Raw genomic sequence first — 8,784 nt, forward strand, 5'->3', positions numbered from 1 at the left:
TCAAAACCCCCTTGGTTAAGAGGGGAGCCTTGTCTCTAGGCTTACATGAACCCAGCTCTCTCCTCATCTCGTTCATCACAGACTAGCCTCCTAACTCTTGGTGGGTCTTGACTGGTTGGCTTCTCCAGTATGTTGACAATTCTTCTAATGGGGACCTATTGGGCTGCATTGTAATGGGCTGTACTGCAGGTACAGCCTCACAAGCTATCAGCAGAGGGAAACAATCACTACCCTCAACCCCTCGGCTACTTCATGACTCCGAATTTTCATGACATTTACGCTGCTGCATTTATTCCAGAATTTTCTTGTTGGTTTTCCATGCCTTGTAGCTTCATTTTCATATTCTGATTTTTTAAATTGCTTTTCTCTTGATGACAGAAAAAAATCCTTGTAGATGTGTGAAATGTTCCAATTTAGTAAACAAGAAGAAAATATAACTAGCTTTGTGCAAAGTTCTCTGAAATATGGAAAAAAAAAAAAAAAAAAAAAAAAGATTTTTTCAGTAATCATAGGTTAAGAGCTTTTTATATGGTGGCATATTCATGATGATAAATAATGTCAGTTATTTAGAAGGACAATTTTTAAAATTATCATATTAATTGCAGGGATCATTTTTAATGCAAAGTTACATAGCTTTTTTTCCCAATTTAAAATATGTACCTCTTAATGCAGAAAAACTTGTGGGAATGCCTCATGATCTCTCAGTGGATCAGTAAAATTTCCTAGAAATATGGGCTGTGGAGGCAGAAAACATGTTCCTCAGCTTCTGCCTGCAGTGCAGAATGGAGCTAAAGGTCATGACTGCACCATTTTTAAAAAAGGAACAGGCAGAAGCTCCCAGCTTCGTCCACTTCCCACACACATATGTCCTACGAGCAAGGGGTGTTTGAGAGCCTTGAGTCTTACTGTCTGGGTCAATGTATAATGGATCTGCTCTTGGGGACAGTCTCAAGTACTAACGAAACAGCAATGCAGAGTGCTTCTCATCCCCTTGCCTGAGGTCCGCCCTGGCTTTGTGTGTGTGTGTTTGTGTCTGCCTTAGCTTGACATCCAAGTCAGGGTATTAAATGCTGGTGTTTCATCAGAGGAGTAAAACCCAATCAACTTCTTCATCCGCCTAGAAAACAATTAACAAAAAGGATAATTATGATAGCAGGATGGGTGGAAGATAATGTGTTTCCTTAGGCTTGGTCTGTTGCTGAGAGGCCTCTAGATAGCCAGGGTAGCAGAGGACGTGCACTACGTGGTGCAAGGCCTTTACCACACGATCAGGTCTCGCTGTTTTCAATGTTACCTGCCATACTGGTGAAAATGCCCTCCAAACTGCAGAGAAAGAGGGGATCATACTTCTTCAGAGCTTTTACCTTCTCCCCCAGATAACAGGTGGAGCTGGGTGTTACAGGCCTGTAGTCAGATACGTATCTTTTCTGAGGAAAGCTCCCTCCATTTTCTGTATCATCCCTTCTTAGTGGTTATAGGGTATTAAGCACAAATCCACAGGAACAATGAGCTGACACCGTCTTTAATGACAATTTACAAATAAGTGAAAGACACCCCTCACTTTCCAAATGGGTTGAACATTGCTACTTCTCTTGTGCCACAGACATCTTCACATCACCTCATGTTTCCCAGTCGCAGTTGATCTGTTTCCTGATTTTACATCTGTCATTTGCGTAGGCACAGACCTTATTGAGTTTATAGTAAACTTATTTTATTATGTATTTCTACATCCTACAATTTCCTAGCTTTCACTCTGAGGTTGCTTTGGTTTGTTGTTGTTTTTGTGTTGTTTTTTTTTTAAGTGTAGAGGTATAAATGCACTCAGCTGTGAGTTGAAGAGGCCATTATAAACACATTAAAAACATGTTCTTTTACACCTTAGTAATAAATTTTCTTGGTGTGTGTGTGAAATTGCTGCAGAATCAGTGTAGGTTATTTGGATTTATATTTTTTGTTGTTATAGTAAAAGTAACTTAGAGATTGTGGAAGGTGCCAGAATGACAGCCTTGAAGTTAAGCTGATTGTTCCATTATTTCCAGGCTCCTCTCTCAAAAACATCTGCTCTTTTCTAATCTCCTGTGAGCTCGGTTTCTCAGACCGTTAAGAGCTCTGAGGCAGTGGGAGCTACTTCTCTAGGTATCCTTAGATGATACTTATCAGGCTTGTCTAATCTGAAGACTGAATTTATGTCATTAGGTCTAACTTCTTATATTATTCTTTATCCTGCTCTTTCCCTGGCCCTTGACACCTTTTCATCAATGTTACGTGCATGAGCAATCTTTCTACAGGGCTAGTTCACCATTTTAGATACATTAATTACTGATACTCTTTAGAGAGGACTGATTCAAAAGAAGCCATAGTCCAGCTTGAAATCATCTGCTGAAACCTTTCCCTTGAATATATTTATCAGTGTTTTCTTTAGGCATTCAACAAGGTAAGAACAAACTGTGCATGAAATTATTTTCTGTTATCCTGTAATTCTCTTGCTAATTTGAATCTCATTTTGCACATATTTGTTCTTATGTGCATGCATTCTTTTACATTCACGTCAGTAAACAGAAAAAGTTTCCACAGTCTTTGATTCCTTTTTCTGCTTAAAAGTCCACTGGTGGAGAGACCTACCAAAATGGTTAGGAAGCTGGAGCCTATGCCCTGTGAGGAGAGGCTAGGAGAAATGTGTTTGTTCAACCTGAAGAAGAAATGGTAGGTAAGATCTAGTTGTTGTCTTCCAGTAAATAACTGTTACAGGAAAGAAAAAGCCACTTCTCAGTGCAAAGTGGCAGGACCCACTGCAAAGGACACAAGATGCAGCAAGGGAGACTCCAGCTGGACTGAGGGAAATTAATCTTCCCCATGGGAGGATTTGAGCACAGAGGCAGGCTGCCCAGGGAGGTGGTGGATCTTTGTCCTAGGGATATTCAAAATTTGTCTGGATGAAGTCCTGGGCGAGCTGCTGTAGCTTGGCAGCTAGCTCTACTTTGAGTAGGGGATTGCACCAGCTAACCTGCAAGAGGTGATTCAAACCTTGGTCCAGGCCCAGGTCTCTTCTGCCCAGTACTGTCTTTAAACACCCTCTGGCAATTCAGAATTATAAATTTTGCATTTTGAGATTAGGGAAATGTGAACTTGAGACAATCCTGAGGGCAGCAATTTAACAACAGTCATTGGGTCCCCTACTGACTATGTACAATAGTTTGGTATTGCTAATCCTTTTCATTTACTGCCATCCAAGTTAATTCAGCGGAATCCACAAAACTGCAGAAGGAATAGTTTTATTGTTTATTTTATAAATCAGATATAAAAGATGACTGAGTTGAAGCTAGATGAAATTGTTAGTGTTAGATTGCTGTACCTCTTCGCAAGAGTGAGCCTGTTCCCTGTCTTTCTGTATTGCCTTGCCATACTGTTATTACAGTAGCACTACAAAAGGCACAGGGCTGAGGAATTGTGTCCTGCGTTTCGCAATGCTGCATTCCTAGCTGAAGGGGCTGCAGTACATAAACAATATGAGGTATCTACAGATCTGAATTGTTCCTGGTTTTATTAAGTCATATGCTCAGCCGTAAATGTTATGTTGTCTCTAGAGGCAGAATATGAGCTGCATGTAATGACTATGAGTCTCAGATAGTAAGAGTAGATCTGAGCAATTGTAGGACATTTTCATTTCCTGCAAAAACCTGAAATCGGGGCAGAATTATCTGGTTACTAGACCATACAGGAAAGCCCATCTCTCTTTGACTTTGGCCAAGAGATGGTCATCCACCCATACACACACCACACCAGTGCTGGGCCTGGGCTTTGACCAGACGGGATTTAAGACATTGGGGACTGATGTGTGGTAAAATCAGAATATGCAGTTTCTCAGTTATTTCATTTTGGAAGGGAAGTCTAGGCACTAAGGGAATGCCAGGCCATGAGGCACTAATCCTGGCTGGACTACAGTATGATTCAAGGAGGCTGGGAAATTCCCCTCTAGGAACAGAGTACTGTTGGAAGGTGTTGATAGCAAGCATGCATTCTTTGTTCTAGGTGGCTTGTGAGACCATCTCAAAAACAAATTGTGGAGAAAAATAACACGTGTGCTGCTGAGTCTCCGGTAGGTCCCACGTGATGTCACCCAGCACTGCGGAGATGTTTCTGATGCCCTGGAGCATCTTGCAGGCAGTCAGACGCAATATTAAGGCAACTGAACTTTACTTCCCTGTGGGTGGGACTTCAGCAGCTGGATAATATCAGAAGCAAATTAGCTAATCTGGGTTTTCTTTCTAAAAAATGTTGTGTTGTTTTGTTTTGAGCAAAACCTTTTCAAGCATTACAGCTATGCCTTGCACTAAAAAAAAAAAAAAAAAAAAAAAAAAAAAAAAGCTACAGAAAAGTCTAGAAAAGCTGTCAAATAACAAAAAGTGTTATCACCATTGACACAGAATTTATCTGTTTCTTATGAATTTGAATCCACATCCGATGTTCAGGAAAACTCAGAAAATAACCCACTCAAAACCCTCAGTTATTAACTAGCTCTTTAATACTTCCCATGACAAATTGCAACAGGTCATAGAAATGACATGCTTTATTAAGAATTGATGTTACATAAAAGCTTTGCACCATTAAAATAATCTGAAATCTCCGATCATGCAATTACAGAGACTGTGCTGTTCTTTCTGAGAAGAAATAATAGGGATAATGTAAGATTAATGGTGGGAAATAATTTGGGGGGCTTTCTGAGAAATTTGAGCACAGGATAGAACATTAAGATTTTGTATTACGGTGTGTCTTGGTACAGCATGGTGATAACAGAGTAACTCCACTGACCTCTGTGTACCATACTGAAAGGAGAGCACAACTCAGTATAATCCTTTCCCGAAGTTCATAGAAAAGCGTGGCAAGTCAGATTTGGTCTGAGAAGGTAAATACCATGAACCGGGGTATCTGCCAATATTCTTTTTGTCAACTGTCTATGAAAAACTGACATAATTTTCTGCCTCTCTAGGCTGATTTACAGGCTATATTCTGAGGTAAACTAAGCTATATTTCAAATTGACTCTGTCCACCAAACAGAGGACACAGAGAAACATGGAAATAACAGAACAAGTTGGCTTGGCAGGCGCTGCTGGAGGTCATGTAGTGCAGCCCCTGCACCAAGGAGGGCCAGCTTTGAGGCTCAAGCAGGTTGCTGAAGGCGCAGGTAGGTATTGGGAATGCCTCTGGATGTAGACTCCACCACCTCTCTGGGCAACTGCTTGCCCACTCCTGTAGGGAAGATGTTCAGCTAAACAAAAGTCAGCTCACCATTTACACAGCTGCACTGAAATACTGCATTTTCCTGAACTACACTATGCTTGTTTAAGATAAGGAAAAAAAAAAAATGGTACATGACAGAACAGGGAGATCTCAGTTTGAAATGAGTGATTGCCAACAAATTACCATTGATTTACAGAGAGAATGTGCAGAGACGTATGTGAATGATACCTTTCTGTTAGGCTAATTGCTAAAATATCCAGTGGAAGAGCCTTACTGTGCAAAAATGAATAGCAGATGCTGATCATAAAAAGAAGTCAAAAGTCTCAAAGAGCTGGTAAGGACACTTAAATTTGACTGGTAGCACCAAGCAAAGCTGTCGACTATTGTTTCTATGCAAGGGCTGCAGACAGGATTTTAATAAATGCATCATGATTACTGGAAAGCCATTATATTTGCCTCCAGAGCTTGAAAGTCAAAAGATAGAAAGATTGGCTCTAGCTCTAGAGCTGCTCAATTCCTTATGTGTGGAAGACGAATGCCAGCAGCGACAAATTGCCCTTACATACAGAACATGTAAGAGATGGCCCAGAAACAACCTGTCAAAAGAAACCAAAGCATACGCAGCCCGTGACGACAGTGCTGCAAGTTCTTGTTACATAAACGTTCTTCAGAGGAGGTGACCTTGTTCAACAAACTTCAAACACACTGGCTCCCAGCACCACTTAAGGACGTAGGATGGGCCCAGGAGCTTGAAGAAGCAGGGTTCAGGACTGACTGGAGCACAAGAAATGCTTTCTCAGAACCATTGCGTACATCAAATGAAAACTGCTGCCTTCAGCAGGTACCCCTGCAGGGCTTTCTTAGCCTAGAGGTCTGACCATGAATACCCTCGTAAATGCCAGCCGCTCATTCTCATGTGGATGCGTCCATTCAAAAACTGCTTGCTGCTTCCTAGAGAGGAAATGAAGTAGCTGTGAGCATGAAATAGCTGTGAGCATACACGCGGGGTGGGAGGAACCTGGAAAGCTGGCGAAGCTTTCGGAGGGGAACAGAAATCCCGCAACATGAAGGAATAATAAGCAAATGCAGAAATGGCAGCTGGCTTTGGATGAGCAGAGTGTTAGAGGGTTTTGAAGATCAAATACGCAATGCTGAAAGGAAAAGAGGCACCTGAGGCACCATGTGCCTGCATAATGCTAAAACAATGGCTTTCAAGGAGTGCACAATACATTTAAGCACTGATGCACTTACTGGTTATATTCCAGCTCCTGAGGGAAATGTGTCCACAGAAGAGCTGATCCCTTGAGTGCTTAAAGGAGCAATTAAGGGTATTGCTAGCAAGCTACATGATTTCTTAATGGCAACTTTGTCTGCAGACAATGTTGAAGACAAGCCTGTTCTGGGCTTGTGAGTAATGAGGGTGTCTTACAAGGACAGGAAGCAGCAGAGCAATGTGATGAACAAAACGGCAGGTACAAAAACTAAAACGACACACAAAAGAGTAGCCTCTTCCATAAAGGTCCCATTGGTGAGTGTTCAAAAGCCTGTAAGCTGCAAATTAAACCATGATGTAGTATATAACATGTCATAGATATATCCAAAAAATAGCATAAATGCATACTCTCTATGTAATGTATTTTATATGAGTATACAAGCATTTCATGCTATTGATTAAACATATGTTAAATGACTGATTCATTTGTGCTTTAATATTTTAGAATTTTACTTTGATATATTAGTTTTTTTTAATAAATTGTATCTATTTTATATTCATATTGTGATATAGCTCATAACATATTACATATACATATGTTAAATATTCATAGGTTATATAATATACTACACTCATTTACTGTATTTATATTACATATATTGTATAACTTAAACCATTTATCTATACACATTTATATATGTTGCATTCTGCATGTATTACACAATGTATAAAGTAATACATATTACCTATAAAAATATACATTTTTATTTCTTACTGAAATGTAGTTATGTGCCAGGGGTTAAGGGTAATCAAGATGCTAAGCATCTGTTTTGTTCTGTTTTGGTTTTCAGATTAAAAAAAAAAAAAATCTTTCTGAGTGATCCAGAGATTCAGGAGCCAGCAAGGTTTGTGCATGTAACTGACAGAGTTTTAATTGGTCATTTGACATGGAAAAAAAAAGGATAAAAGACAATATAATGTAGTTAATCACTCAAAAACCTTTGAGGAAATCCTTTCTTAGCAGCTATAAAAATGCAGAATCTTGTTATAGCTACATATCTGACCATGAGACAGGAAATAGACAAGGACTGAGAAATCAATTTGCAGGATAGTAAAATACGAGAAATGTCAAAATATTTAAAAACATTAAGCTTCAACAGTTGACCTGTATAACATTAAATACTTGGAAATCTGGGGAAAAAAAAGTTTGTGAACAGTGAATTAGCAAAATCTGCAGAGGTATTTGTTTTAGTTAAAACTTGAGAATATTACAAGGAAGTCTAATGAAGAAGGATGTAATGAAAGGCAAGGAAATGGATGATACTGCCTCAAATGGCCCTTCGTATTCAATACAAAGGAAAGAGCACTGGAGGGAAATTAGAAAACTCTTCAAACACCTCAGAATGTTAAGTGGATAACAGTGTCTTGGTAATGGAGTATGGTCACTGCTGTACTTCCATACACAGATCATGGTAGACCTCTTTTTGGTGGATAATTCAAGTCGAATGAAATACCAAGACATCGAGACACAACTTTGCAAACTGTAACAATTATTTTCTCTTTTACAACAATTTTTACTCACTTCTCCCAAGTGCAGGCTCCTCTTCAAGCGCTCGGTGATGGACGACGAGAGCCAGCAGCCACGGTCTGCACTGATCAGACAGGAGGAAAAGGCTGATCTCCTGCAGGGTGACCAAGCTGGAAGAGGCTATCCAGAGAGGTGGGGGGATGTCCACCTTGTGAGATATTTGTGACTCACCTGGACAATGCCTGAGCAACCTGATCTAATCTCAAAGCCTTTCTTGGACTAAGGGGTTGAAGGAGATAAACTCGCTCCAGCCTGAATCTTTCTGACCCCCAGGACGAGTCTTACGCCCTCCTCTAAGCCATCAGGCTACAGACTCAGATGACTGCCTCATCCAGCCGCACAATCCATTTGTACTGATCTCAACATTTCTGTTATATCAAAATACGAAACAGATGCCTGTTTCACATCTTGCCTAGCATAAAATAAAGCAGTTGTTTTTATTGCACATCATGAACGCAGGGTGGAATTTGCAAGTAATATTGAAAGATTATGAGATATGGTATGTGAATGCTGTCAGGCATTTTTTCGGAAAAGCATTGTATCTTCCAGTCTGTACAGCATGTTCAGAGTCTAAATATCCTCGCAATAAAGTTACTGACTAGCTAAAGATGCCTCACACGTAGCATGGCATAAACGCTAAGATTCCTGTGGGATCAGCTTTAAGCAGGATAAAATTTCCATTGGGATCAGGTGCAGTAAGCACAACAAAATCAGAGCTCACTGCAAAATGTGAGTGTTATCTCAC

At 40.1% G+C, this 8,784-nt stretch overlaps 1 long non-coding RNA gene across 1 annotated transcript; it reads left to right on the top strand.

Moving 5' to 3' along the window:
- The first annotated feature begins 6,702 nt into the window (after positions 1–6,702).
- On the top strand, positions 6,703–8,499 carry LOC116486590. Its single transcript, XR_004252979.1, has 3 exons — positions 6,703–6,766; positions 7,303–7,356; positions 8,049–8,499. It is a non-coding gene; the product is annotated as an uncharacterized LOC116486590 (long non-coding RNA).
- The last annotated feature ends 285 nt before the right edge of the window (positions 8,500–8,784 follow it).

This window comes from Aythya fuligula, chromosome 2, assembly GCF_009819795.1.
Source record: "Aythya fuligula isolate bAytFul2 chromosome 2, bAytFul2.pri, whole genome shotgun sequence".
NCBI classification, from domain to species: domain Eukaryota; kingdom Metazoa; phylum Chordata; class Aves; order Anseriformes; family Anatidae; genus Aythya; species Aythya fuligula.